The sequence below is a fragment of the Pinus tabuliformis genome, chromosome X, assembly GCF_031772625.1.
Source record: "Pinus tabuliformis cultivar Carrire ecotype Pingquan chromosome X, CPIR1, whole genome shotgun sequence".
Lineage (NCBI taxonomy): Eukaryota > Viridiplantae > Streptophyta > Pinopsida > Pinales > Pinaceae > Pinus > Pinus tabuliformis.
Genome location: NC_142308.1, coordinates 98,134,786 through 98,149,978, shown reverse-complemented (window position 1 = coordinate 98,149,978; position 15,193 = coordinate 98,134,786). Strand labels below are relative to the sequence as shown.

At 39.7% G+C, this 15,193-nt stretch overlaps 1 pseudogene; it reads left to right on the top strand.

Annotated features, from left to right (window-relative positions):
• Positions 1-2,961: 2,961 nt before the first annotated feature.
• LOC149138585 (uncharacterized) lies at positions 2,962-3,489 on the top strand (annotated as a pseudogene).
• Positions 3,490-15,193: the final 11,704 nt, after the last annotated feature.

Sequence of the window (15,193 nt, the reverse complement as noted above, 5' to 3'; positions counted from 1 at the left end):
GTTTTCATTTTCCACATTCCCATCATTGTCTTCTTGATTATGGTTCGCCCACCCTTGCTCCCACTCATCATCGCCTTCATTCCAATTCTTTTGCTGCTAATTCAGCCATGGCTCGCCTCAAGCACCGCATGCATAGTAGGTGTGGAGGTTTGCGTGGAGGTTTTACCACTCACAAGCTTCTACTAGTTCCACCTGTGACTCCCTAGAATCAACTACTAAATTGCCCAACTCGCTCATTAACCCCACTCATAGCTACCCGAATACTAGAAGTGGGAGAGGTTGGAGGAACAATGTTGTCCACACTGTGGATGTCCCACTCCCTCCTCTTTCTGGCCCTCACAGCACACAATTTCGTTTCTGGAGTTCACTAAACAAGCCTACAGTCACTGCTACCATCACAATTTCTTTCAAGGAAGAGTCTGCGACGCAAGCTACTCTTTCTAGTCATGGGAACAAGCAGAATAAGGAAGAGACAAGTAGTCATGGGATCAGCAACAAGCAGCAAGGTGAAAGCCGTAAGGCTCTGCATGACAAAGATAAAGTTGGGGATGCTGGTAAGCAATAGATGGATGCTGAAGGCATTGTAGATGCTCCAACTGTTCAAGGACACGATTCATATGAAGAGGATGACGATTGGTATCAGTTTGCCTGCTGGATTGAGGAAGAGCGAGTTTCGAAGGAACCACCAACCTAAAACGTGGCCTCATGCAAAGGTCTCCGGCTCCCAGGTGGATTCGTCTCACTTTTTGTGGTTTTTGGTCTCTCGCAAAGGTGTCCGGCTTCCAGGTAGATATGTTTCTATGATTTGTAGTTTTGTGGTCTGGATGTGTTCTGTCTGCACGCCAAGTGTCTTGAATTCTCTGGTTGACTCTCTGCCAGGTGGAAATGGCATACTGTTACTTCGATATGTCCCTGTCTTTTTGGTTCAAGATTACATTCCTCTTTATTCATTTTGGAAAACCAAGGTCTACTTTGAAATAGTTATTCTGGTTCAATGGATGGTTTCCCCCATAACAGGGGTAGTATTCAAAGCTTCTTGGACTAGTTTCCCCTCTTATAGGGCAGTCCAATACCAACAGTTGCATTTATTGATGATGACTGATGCTTAACGTCTTTGAGATTAGGTTTCTCTATAACATTTTTTGTATTTTATTAATAGATCAATACTACTTAGAAAAAAAAAGTCCTATGTTTAATGCAATTAACAATTAAGACACAAACATACCAATTTAAGGTGATATTATCTAATTACAACTGAAAAATTGACTATGAAAGTGCACCCTAATTCGGCCAACTTGTAGACAACTACTGTCTTGCACCTATACCGAGGTTGTTATTTTACTTACCATTCACGTTATCTTATATAAAGACAGCGATATGTTGGGCTCTTTGTTTTGTGGGGTAGTCGACTAAGAAGAACACGACAAGTTTTACAGGCAAGATTTCTCGGACATTAATTCCTCTTCTATCCCTTTCATATATGCTGATACAATTAGAGACAACTTCTCTATTGTTGCATTTGGCACTACTACACGGAGGGGGACTTTAAGACAATTTTTTAAGAGAAATAAATATTTTGTCTTCAAAATTTCAATATGAGGTGATACTAAAAAAAGAAAAATGAAAAGGATTAGGGGTCTATCTACTGGCATTCACTGAGTGGTTGGTTTACCATGGTTGTGAAGTGATATTCAACAAAGGAAAAGCACTCCTGAGACACATAGCCATGGGGCAGGTGAAGCAGATCGGGGTTTGTGTGAAGAACCTGTATAAGCTAAATGTGGAAGTGTTGGACACCTAATCCTAAATGGGTTAGTGTGGAAGCTAAATAGACTAAGTAGTCCAAGAGACCTTGGGATGTGAAACCCAATGGTCACAACAATGTACTATAAATGTATATCAGTTGTTAATAAAAATTGTACTGCATGTTTTATCTTTCATATTTTCTCTTGCTGCCCATGTGTGTTTAACATGGTATCAGAGCAGGCGTATTCCTGCCCTGCATAATTAATTTGAGCCATTTTTTTTATGGCCTTTCTGTGCAGTTTATTTCTGCCATATTCCTCTATACAGACCTGTGCCCTGTCTGCCATATTCACTTGAATGATTAAACGTTCCTCTACCTGACACTGCCAGCGCTGTCCAAGCTATTCTGACATGTCTGTCTGCCATATCGGCGCTCTCTTCTACGTTACCTGCGACCTCTGTCTTTTACAGTCCTGACCCTTGAAATTAGACCTGCACTCTCTATCCATAAGCGTTTCATGGTAATTTTAGTACTGTCTTGTCTGTCATTTTTTCGTTGGTCTTGTCTGTCATATGCGTTTTATTTCTGAAAACTGGCCTTTATCCCTCATCCCTAAGTCTACAAATTCAAACATTTTATGTCAGCCTACAATTCTTTATTTTGGCATTCATGTACGCTCATGAGTACTCTTACCATTTTTCTTTTCCAACTCCTGCAGCGAACACACCTGTGCTCTAGCTCCTGTCTGTATGGTGTAGCCTAGATCACATTCAAAATCTAACGTGCGTGCATTTTCCCTTGCTGCACCACTCTCATGTGATTGCATATTTTTCACTTCGATCCTTTTGAGTAATCGTAAGTGTTTCATTTGCCCCACACTCAGTCTAGTTGCATCGGATCTGCATTGCTCGGGGAACATTTTGATTTGCAGCACCAAATTCTATTCTAGCAGTCTCTCTACAATTACGCAAAACACTTGTCGTCTTTGTCGAATATGGTTTTTGGTGCGACTCTGGAAGAATGGATTGTTTTTTAGCATGCATAGTAATAGATCTTCAAATGAAAAGAATAAACGTTGGTACATCGATTGAAAATGGTTAATATTTGCATCCAGGCGGTTGTACAATCCATTATTTTTTCTCCATTTAGCTTGAATACATTCCATGTTCATTGTGACTAGTAGATGAGAATAAAAATGGCATATCTACACATTATATCCCCACCGTGCAGACTTTTGTGAAAAGGTTCAACATAATCCTGACATGTGATATAGGTATGGGCCTCTTTGGATTTCCACAACTCTTGTATTTGCGGTAACGACACTGGGAAATTATGCGTTCTATTTGTCTTCCATAAAGAGTGAAGATAAAATTGACTGGCATTATGACATTAATTATATGAGCTGGGTTGCGTGCTTGATTTATGGATACATCTGTTTGGTACCCCTCAGATTTTATTTCCTCCTCTGTTACTGGGGCATATCAACACCCTTGGTGTAGATGTGGTGTCTTTATGGATATTCTCTGTTTATCTTCATTCCAGCTTCGATTCTGTTAATCTTCCCAACTGAGTTTTTAAGATGGACTGTTATTGCTCTTGCTGGCTTAGCAGCAGCAAGCTTTGTAGCACTGAATATGCGATCTTGCATGAGTGGAAGTGACAAATGGATTACAGCATGCATAAGTGCATTTTTAATGCAAATATTCTTGGCCTTTGTAATTAAGCTTTGTTTCTTTGTATGAATGGGAAGGGTGCACTTATATATTTGATACCGGTTCATTTAAAATAATGTTAAAATTAAATGATGGGGCATTGTCTCATTGACTTCTGAGTATATGAAATCAGATACTGAAACCCATATATAAATGATTGTGTAAATGATTCAAGAAGAAGATTTTGGGCTTAAAACCAGAATTAAAAGGGCTATTGTATTGAGGTTTGGTTGAGACAAAACTTTGTGCACTTTAATGTGAAATGGAAACCATATGGATAATGGCCCAGAGTGAGTGAAATGCCAAGCTTTTGATTGAATCCAGCATATGTGAATGTAATTGTGGTAATGAATCTTAATTATGAGAGCATTCAAAGTTGATGGGATTGATAGTTAAAATATAAATGAGGATGAAGGAAACTTCACATACAATGACTGATTTTTATTGAGTTTTCATGAACCATGAAATATGTGAACAGGTGTTTGATAAGCTTCCGCATGCAAATGATAAAATGTGAATTTGCTAGGAATTGAAAGGTAAGCTTCCACATATTAATTGAGATTGCGAGTGGTAGAAATTTGCCAGACATTGAGACACTGATTGAGCATAGGCTGAGATGCATGTTCATATGCATGTGCTACTATGAAACCCTTGAAATTGCAATGTTGACTTAGTTTATATATCAGCATTGTTCCACATAAGATTATGAGATTATGTACAATTCTTTCTCTGGGAATCTGTAATCCCACAATTGTAGCTGTTCCACATGTTATCATGAATGGTTACAGTCGCTATTGAACTTGAATATTCTTTTCCACTAGCCAAGAAAGTGAAGGAGTATTTGAAGGATTCAAGCAAGTTTGCAGTTGCTGCTGCCCCAGTGTGGCTTTGTATTTAAAATTCATTATAGTGCATTAATTCCTTGCTTTAATTGCTGCATAAAGAGTTTGGTGGGCTGATTATAATCTTTTATGGAGAAAAGTTTTATCGGTTGTTTTGTCAGAACATAATGTTGGTCATGAGTAAACTCTTATTTTCATGTAATGGATTGTAATCGGTGCTTGCTAGTTGAACTCTGATCATTTGCTGCACATGTATAAAGGATATTGCTGTGTACTGTGAATAAGTATTACTTTTCTGCACTGAGTAGTAGTTGTAAGGTGTAAATCTGACATTGAAGAAAAAAAAAATGGCTAGAATCAGTGAAGTATTAGAGTTCCTCAAAACTCTAATGTCGTCTACTACTCATGATACATTAAAAGTCAGCAAAGTTTCTCTCACAGATATTCAAGTCTGTCTACAAAATGCACAGGAAAAGATTGATTTTTTGCAGCTTGAATCACAGCTACAACAGGAAGAGCTACAACAAAATAGACATCATTCTGAACCTGTTTTTGTTCAGAACATTGAGACAACCACCCATCAGCAGCAAGTCAATAATGTTACCATTCATTCAAATAAAGCAGTAGTTGTACATGCAGATGCAGAAACTCAGTCTGCACTTCCCAAGCCCATCATTAGACCTTGGGAACAGCTTGTCAACAACAAGCACAGAACTGGTCTTGGATATAACAAGGACTTGTCCTTTCATATTCCAGACTACTCCAAGCCCATTCAGTTTCAAAGTGCTAGATTTATTCATGACAGTTCACCTGCTCCTCATGACAGTTCACCTCCAGCTGTTCCAGATTCTACCCCTCTTCCACAGCAACAACAACAACAACAAAAACAACAGATCGTGAAATGCCAACACTGTGACCAAGTTGGCCATATGAAAGATCACTGTTTTGATCTTCATCCATGTAAGCACTGTCATAAAACTAGCCATTCTTCACACAGATGCTTCAAAAACAAACGTCCTGCAAGAACAAACATTCATCTTGGATGGATCGCTTCTTGGCAATGGGCATCAACAGCCAAGAAGATATTCCAAACACATTTCAGAACTTGTTCCAGAGTATTGAACAATCTTGCAGTTGAGTTTTCTCCATCATCTCTCCTTGTATCTGACAGGGGGAGAAATGATGGTCATCTACAAGCTTCAAAGTCACATCAAGCGAGCCTGAGCCACAACCTGCCACACCAGTTTCAGAGTTGTAGCCAGAGAAAAAGATGTGCCTGAACATGCCTTCAGTTGGAAATCTGGGACACTTCCTCTAGCAGAAGACTTCAGCTTCTTGCCAGTTTTGGAAGAATTCCAGGAACAAAATTGAGAACACTTCCTCTAGCAGAAGACTCTAGCTTCTTGCCAGTTTTGGAAGAGTTCCAGGAATTTCATTAAGCATTCTAGAGTTGTTGGTCATCCTTAAACCATCACAGGTTGAGACTTCCCTTTTCAGGTTGAAGTTTTCCCTTTTATGTGAGGTGAGACCTCCCTTTCATGGTTGAAGGTTTCCCACTTCAAAACAATAGGAGCACTTCCTCTAGCAGAAGACTTCAGTTTCTTGCCAGTTTTGGAAGAGTTCCAGGAACTACACTAAGCATTCCAGTGTTGGTGGTCATCCTTAAACCACCGCCCTTTATACCAACATTTCAGAGAGCACATTCAGCCTAGTGCTGCCATGCATTTCTGCACATTTTGTATTACAGCTCTCTTCTTGGACTCATACATAACCCTTCAAATTAAGGTGGGGAATGTTGGACACCTAATCCTAAATGGGTTAGTGTGGAAGCTGAATAGACTAAGTATTCCAAGAGACCTTGGGATGTGAAACCCAACGGTCACAACAATGTACTATAAATGTATATCAGTTGTTAATAAAAATTGTACTGCATGTTTTATCTTTCATATTTTCTCTTGCTGCCCATGTGTGTTTAACAGGAAGAATGTGCTACATTAAGCACTAAGGCAGAGAAAGTGAAGGTTGCGATGTCATTGAACTTTGGCACAAAATACTTGGTCATTTGTATCATGGTACCTCGAATATTATAGAACAAATAACCACTCGCCTCTCTAAAGGAGAATTTAAGCAATAGTATATATGCAAAGGATGTACATTACAAAAGTACATAAACTCCACATTCCATGATCAAGACAACAAAGCACATGCAGTCCTAGCAAGGATCCACTATGATGTTTAAGGACCTTTCTCGACAACCTACACTGTCAGACACAAATATTTTGTCACTTTTATTGATGACTTCTCATGGAAGTGTTGGATCTTCTTCACGTGGAATAAAGATGAGACATTCTCTGAGTTCATAGAATTCAAGACACTAGTTGAAAACGAAGCTAGCAAGAAGGTGAAGGCTCTATTGTAGAGATTGCAACACCCTCCAAAATTTTGGCCTGCACTTAAATTTCAGAGCCTACTATGGATATTGTGATAAATCATTCCTTAGTCACTTATTGGTAAGTTGATGATCTCAAGCTCCCCTTTTCGATCTTAAGAGTTGTTTATGCATTTATCTTTACATAGAATGTGTCATCTTTGGGCATGGGGGTAATCGCTTGTCATGCAAATGGAGGTTTGTTTTGCTTCAAGGGGAAATATTTATGAGAATGAGACATGTTTAACATTCATTTCACACACTCTTACACAAGTGTCGCCTTTATCCTCCCAAAGTCTATAATCGAAGCCGCACTTGTTGTAAGCTGCCAAAAAGGTTGTTGCATTAAGTGAAGTATGTGTTATATGTTCTAGATGGTTTATGTTGTATCGATAAGTTTTCAAGTGTGTGATCATAGTGAAGTTTTATCACTATTCACATAAGTTCCACTGATCCCACACTTAGCTAAATTTTGGAGTTTCCTTAGCAACCTAGCCTCATCCAACTTTCCTGAACTACACACTTCACATATGTAACCCTCAAGCTTTTTCGTTGCTTGTTCGAACCCTGCAATGCGCAGAAATCCCAACCTCCCTTACCATTCGAAAATGCACCTCTAGTGTCCTTCCCTCAGCCAGAACCCACTGTCTCCAAAAACTTTGCAGTTTTGTCCCTTGACTACCCAGTCTGCCTTGCAGCCTGAAATTGCATAGATGTGTCCTCCCAGGGGCTCATCCCAAGTAGGGCCATGAAGAAAGATGACATGATAGATGACTCTCAAGGAGCTGAGGAGAAAAATAAGTAGACCAAGAAACCCAAGGTATGATAGAATATTAGGACCGCATGAAGACTCCATCTGATGCATAACCCTTTAGAGGCTAGGTATGGAAAACAAAGCACGTCTTTTGAAATACACCTCTTAATGTAGCTTAAAAGTTTGCTTATCATTTTCGTATCATTCCGTCTTCAATGACATTCATGGTTGCAAGAATTGAAAGTCATTCCAAGTGTTTGATCTATGTGTCTTGCTACCTTTCACTTGTTTATTACATAGCTTAGAAGATGAAGAGTATTACCACTTGTTTATTTAAGATACTAAGGTTGTGACCAACACGATATTATGACTAACAAGGCATGATGCAAGGCATCCTGAGTGGGATGAAAGATGTTTGATGATATGTATGCAGTCAGTACACTACTCTGCATTACTCCTTTGCATTAATCCTTGCTTTGTATCTTGCATGTACCCTCACTGCTTGTCAGATTTGGCTACCTGCTGCCAATAGTCTCTTAGCTCTTTCCTGACAAAGCAAGTGAAGGAATTTCCTTCAACCTGATTTCTTCAAGGCTCTTCATAGAAATTATAGAGCTAAGAGAAGGAGATGTGGAATCTCACTATCAAACTCTTGAAAATACTTTGCATGTTCGAATATATCCAAACAATTAAGCTACCACTCAACAACATTGTCAATCTTGGAAGACTCAAGAAAGATCACATCTCTAGATATTATAAACTTCTTATTCACTTCATCATAGAGATGGTATGCTTTAGAGGTATGAGTACCCAAAGAAGATACATTTGTGACTCCTTTTTTTAGAGCCTAGATTTGTCTCGGGCTGAAAAGACAAGGTTCTAGGTCCACATCAAACCACACTCAGCCTCGTAGCTAGCCCTACGAGGACAGGAGAGGGCTCTCTCCGAGTCAATCTCAGCGAAAGATACTCAATGGGGCTGGAGATGACTGATTTAGCAACCGATTTTAGGCTGGGTATTAAGTTCAAAGCATTTGATTTGAGTTTTTTAGGGTTTTGTTGAATAAATGGGAAAGGAAAATTTGGGCTTGGGGATGAGGCACAGTTTCTACAGAGTTCCGATTGGGGCAAGGAAGGTAATCGTTTTGATGCTTTAGAGTGAGTGAGATGGATATATCAGACCAATGAGGAGCTAAGGGGAGCAAGAGAGTCTCATGAATTATCCTTAAACAGACAAAAACATGAAAATTTAAACAAATTCAAAGGTAGAGCATAGCAGTTATAAATTCTACCTTAATCACTCATTTGTTCAAATTCAGAAGAAGAAGCTTGAAAATGGTACTCATAATACAAGATAAACTTACAATTACTCAGACGAGCACACCATCAAAACATAAAGCCACATGGATCCCAAACAGTGCTGCAAAACCCTGGTCTTTCCTTAGCCAAAAATGCAGAGATAGAATGTACAATAGAGTGCCAATCTTTTCCCAAGAGTCCAACCCTGACAATGACTTAGAAAATACATGATATAGACTAGCCCAACCCATTCCCTTGCCTCTAGGGGTCGATATCATCATTCTAGGAGCTGTTTCAACCAATTCTAAACAAAGCACTAAAATCTAGGCAGTCAAAACAACTTGCCTCTATAAGGTAGGAAACTGATTCATTCATTAAATTTTCACTTTTTTAATGAATGAATCCTCTGGAACAAGTAAATAAGTACAAAAATTACATCATTTTCACTCAATTACATCAAGATAAGTCAAAAATTACATCACAAAGCAAAACTAGTCAAACTGGCCGAATTTCTGCGCTGGAAGGTGGAAAATTGGTCAAAAAACCTCTGTGCGCCGCGCCAATTTCTATATGCATTCCGCCACTTTGATGCTGCTTTTGAGGCATTTGCTGAAGTTCAAATTGAGACAAGTGTGCTTTTTGGAAAGCCCTGCCTGTCTACTTTCTAACCCAAGTCGAATTTCTGAATTTGGTGCCCATTTGCCCCTCCAAAACCTCAATCTCCCAAGACTGCTTTCTGTGTGTGAAATTAGGAAGTAGAGAGGTCATTTTTAGGGTGTTTTTGACCTCCTGAGGACTCAAAACTTGCCAAAAATTCTTGGCAATGCACCAATAGCCATACTTTTTCATGAAAAATCCACAACTATAAACTTTTTTGCATTTGGAGCTCCCAGTCATAAGCGCGCGCCACGTGGCGCGGCGCACAAGGAGAAAAACCCTGTTTTTTGGACAAAAATTTGCAAAAATTTCAAAAATGCCCCAAATTTCTTGAAATTTGGGTTGGATCTTCCTTACTAAGTATGATGTTGGGCTAAAGAGGCTTCAGCCAATATCTTAAGATGATCGAGCTCCCTTTGCCTCTTTTGCTTCCTTGTTGCCTTCCCTAATTTTGCCTCCAATTTCCTGCTTCGAGCCTTGCACACCATATTCCACACCCTATAGTGAAAAGCCATGTGTCTCAGCAATGCATGGTCCTTATTGGCCTTTTCTAAAAGCCTCTCTAAGTGCATGTTAACTCTCTCGAGATTGGCCTCCCGATCCTCATTAATCTCTTGCTCCAAAGACATGAGCTCAACTCTTCTCCTTTGTGTAGCTTGGTGATTCCCGCGGATGCTCTGTAGCTCCATGATCGCTTGTTGATCCTCAAGCTATTTGTTCCTTTGCTCCAACTATTTCATGGTCCACTTAGCCCTCTCCAAGTCAAGGGATAAGGCTCCGATCTCTTATTACTGCTCCTGGATGATCTCTCTAAGTTTGGCGCTTTGTGGACCCGTATCTGTATCATCATCATGAAGGAGAATGAACTCGATCTCTCATTCACCTGATGGCTCACCGGAAGGACCCGCATCCTACTTTGGCCTCTTTCCTTTGTGTTGTACCTGTGATGCTGATTGAGGAAGCGAGGCCCCTTCCACCCCGGGTGGAGATAGCCTCGCTTTGTCGCTGCAAGCAAATGTCTGGTGCCTTTCTGATATGTGATGAATACCGGCACACTAGCAGTCTCATGGTGCTCATACTGATGAGAAGGTTCACCTTATTGATTTTCCTCTGATACTCCTCGTGAAGCTCTCAAGAAGTCACGAGAGATGAAATCATCCCAAGTGATGCCCTGCAATCCAAGCTGATGAACCACCAAAACCTTAATCAGAGAAAAATGATATACACTGTTAAGTTGCTACTAAGGGGTTTTATGCTGTATAAAGGTGGTCATCCTCTCTATGTTCCGGCAAATGAAATACAGAATGTTCATCATCAGTACCCTGGTGAAATGCATGAGCAACCTGATGTGATGAGCATAAAGACGAGAGAACCGTCCCTCACAGCTGAAATATTTCATGATTAATCTCATTAGTGGAGCATATTCATATTTCAGATACCGGAATGGGAACACCCTCTTGAGCTGCCTCAAGAAACTGGTTTTGATGTCTGGCTCATAATGCTGTCGGTCAATCTTTTGTTTCTTGTGCCATGGTTCATCAATGTTCGGTATACCGGTTGCTAATGAGACAGATTCTGGTGTAAGTGTGAAGGTGACACCAGCCAAGATAGCTTGATCTCCATGCAAGTGCAACACAAAAAGATGAGCCAACTCATGATGAAATTGTACACTAGCCACCTCTTGACAAAACTCATAGGATGACTGATGCTGAAAACACTGCATAGCAAGAGGGCAGGCCTGCAATTCTGTAAGGGTGATCGGTTCTTCCGTAACATGTATGCCACTTTTATGAGGCCTTGGGGTGCTTTCTCTTCGAAGGGAGAGTCACTTTGGGTTTCCACCTCATAGTCCGATGAATGCTCAGATGCCATGACTACTGGACAAAATACCTCAAAGACAAAGCTACTGCTGTATATAAATTGTACTTGGACTGCTCTTTTTGGTGTAGCATTTCAATTTCTGCCACCAAGGGAAAAAATAAATGCAACAGGGACTATTAGGGATTGTTAGGAAGGGGAAACAATATTGAGGAATGAGAATTATTGGGAGAATTTTAATAGGGAAATATGGGAGAGGGTTTGAGGGTTTAGGATTATTGCATAGGTTTTGAGGTGTGAGATTGGAGGATTTGGGATAGAGTGTGTAGGAGAAGGGAGTAATGAATTTTAGGTGATAGGGAATTAGGGATTGGTGAAGATAAGGGAACAAGGGGAAGGAAAAATGATTTTGGTGGCTAAACTATGAATTCTGAAACCCTAGCAACAAATTTGTTTGAGTTTATAGAAAGAGGGTTTGAATTGTTGTTTCAACCTTTATCACCCTTACACCATCATCTCTTATCATAAAATCTGAAGCAATGTCAAAATAGAAGGCCCTACCTGACAACTCCACTCAAGGGATGAGAAATTTGAAGAGATTTGACACAATTTCAGGCTCTGAACTATGTGCGCCATGCCAAGAACCCAGTGCATCGTGATCTCTATGTGCGTCGCGCCCGTTCAAATTAACACTGGGCAGAAATCCCCAGTGCACCGTGCCACCTGTTATATGCACCGCGCTACCTTAAACTCATACACTCGGCCTCTTTCAAACATAGTTTTGCTCTTACACTTTCAAAACACGATTTCTCCCTTAGATTCTGAAAGACACTTGTTGCAAAGGGATAAATAGCTTTGAGAAATATCTTTACAAGAGATGGTTTTGATTTTTCCTTCTTCAAAACCCATTTCTGTAATGTTTTGAATTTGGCACTTTTTGACGATTAATAGAACTCTAACTTTTTGTTTCCTCCTTAATTTTGGTTGAAATGATGAATTTCTTGGCAAATTTTTGTAGGACTAGCTGACATGGGATTTGGCAAAGGAGACCAGGGTTGCGACTGAAGATTTCAAGAACTAAAAATTTTGGAAAATTATTACAAATAACAAAATGTCGACTTGTCTTCAAAATAGAGTTTTGAAGAAAAGTCATAATCCATCTATATGATGATAAAACTCTTTTAAATAACAACTTATCAAGAACCTCCCTCTGGCCTGCTGGATTTATTAGACCTTGTGAAGACACAGCTTGACTAACCCTAGACCTAATGACTAAAATTATTGTAATGACCTAGAAACTGAAACAATACTGCAAATGACTATTAAGACTTTATTTGGATGGACAGACCCAAGCCAACAGTGCAAAGCATGAGGGGGATGAATGACAAAAGCCATTCCGTCAGATTTATGGAATGCTCCTAATGAAATGCAACTGATGTGAGCGAGATGGGACACCTAAAAATGAAATGCAAAAAGAGTTTTGATCTCTAACAGAGGGATGACCAGACCGACTCTAACATTGGCTCCAATGGGGATGGTAGCTCCTTGGAGGTGCCAAGAACGGCGAATCTCTGGAAGAGCTAGACAGTGCCTTCATCCATTGGGCTATGGAGTCATTATTTCAGCAGACAATACAAGACTTCTGACTCAATTTATTTGAATGAAACTTGACTTCAAAATGACTCGATAATGACACTATAATGACTGAAAAACTGACTTGACAAACTAAACTCAAAACTGAAATCTTTCTTCAAAATTATAGGCTTCACCTCGGGCCCCAGACTGAAGGAAAGATGACAGCACATACTTGCAATGAAACTGAAATAAAATTGTATTTACAATGACAATGATGACAGCAGAAATAGCTTAGAAAAGGTACCGCCTGAGTAGCCGACCATTGACTGGCCATCCTGGACAATGTTCCCCATTCAGCTCCTTCAAAAGAAAGGCATTTTGACCCTGATACGTTGCAATCTTAAAAGGACCTTTCTAGAGATTGTCAAACTTACTGTGCTTGCCCTTTTCCTCATTCCTTGCATCCCACTTTAACACCACATCATCCAACTAAAATGTGTCCACCTTTTCTTTTCTGTCATAAATCTTTTTAATTCTCTCCTGCAACTTGAATGTGTTTTGAAAAACATCCTCCTGTGTCTGCTATAAGTGGATCATTTGATTTAGTCTTCTCTACATTAGATCCTATTCACTACCACCCTCTTGATGAATTTTGACTATTGGAGCTGCATGAGAGGTAGGGAACATTGTATCAACTCCATAAACTAACTCAAAGGGGGACATACCAATGGATTTCTTTTGACTCACTCGATCTGCCCAAAGTGCATGGACCAGCTTATTATGCCAACTCTTCTTGTTGATTTCCAGCATCTTTTTAATGATATTAACCAAAGATTTGTTGGAAGACTTCGCCAATCCATTGCCTTGTGGATGATAGGCGGTTGAGTGCCCCAAAGTAATATGATATTTACTACAAAACTCAACCATCTGCTTTGACTCGAAAACTGCTACGTTATCAGTGATTAACTTATTCGGGCAACCAAAACGAGACAAAATATTATCCTCAAGGAATGAAATTATTACTGTATCCGTAGCTTGCCTAGTGGGAATTGCTTCGATCCACTTCGTGAAGTAATCCATCGCTATGAGGATCCATCTATGCTGACTTGAAGAAGAAGGGTGAATTTCACCAATGAAATCCAACCCCCAATGCTGAAAAGGGGCACTCACCTCAATGGGCTTAAGCGGCAAAGGCTGTAATTTCTGTTTTACTTCAAAAATCTAGCAGTTATGACAGCTCTTGACAGCCTTAAACACATCAGCAAACAATGTTGGCCAATAGTATCCAGCCCTCAGAATTTTTTTTGTCGTTGTTTTCCAAAAAAGGTGACCACCACAATCTCCTTTATGGAAATCCTCCATGACCTGCTTCGCTTCTTCTTCCACCAAACAATTTAACAAAATGCCACCGGGATCTTTCCAATAATGTGCAGAATTCAAAATACAAAACTTGGCAGCCTTTAACTTAAGAGTTCTGGCTTTGTTTCTAGCCATACCAGGCGGTGCGGAAAAATTCTGAAGTACATATATGATATCTGAATACCATGGAGAAAGAACAAACATTTCTGATACCTGAAGTGATGAACTTTCCTCATTTTCATTGGACATAGCAGTGATTAAATTTATGTCTAGGACGTGCAGATTTGATTCAACCATCAACTTTGCCAATCCCTGACCTTTAACAAGCTTTGTGGGCCTTATCTCCACATCATACTCCAGCAAAGCTTCTATCCACTTGCCACATCTTCCTTCAGGATCGGTCTAAACCAAAACATCTTTGACAGCAATGTTAGGAACATAAGCTAAAATATGGGAATGCAGAATGCACACATGGAAATATTTCAATGCTTTTACAAGTGCAAGGGCTTGCTTCTCAATAATATTGTATTTCAAAGCAGCATCTCTTATAGTCTAGCTGAAAAAAGAAATGGGTCTTTCATGCTCATCTTTTTTCTACATTAATACAACTGCCCTAGTATGCTTCGATGCAAATAAAAATAATATAAAATCTTGAGTATAATCCGGGATGATTAGAACCGGAGCTGAAGAAAGAGCCAATTTTACTAAATTGAAAGATTTTACAGCCTCTTCCATCCACGACACTTGGCTGTCCTTCTTAAGCATGTTTGTAATCTCCCTTAGATATTCAACAAGATTAGGAACAAAGAAGCGCATAAAATTCATCTTACCATTAAACGATTGTATCTCCTTCTTATTTTGGGGCAGGTCAATTTGCTGAATCGCTTCCACACGTGCTGGATCAATATGGATGCCATCTTTTGAGATAATGTGCCCAAGTAGTTTGCCTTCATCCATGGCAAACAAGCTCTTCTTAGGATTCAGCGACACACCATATTTTCTG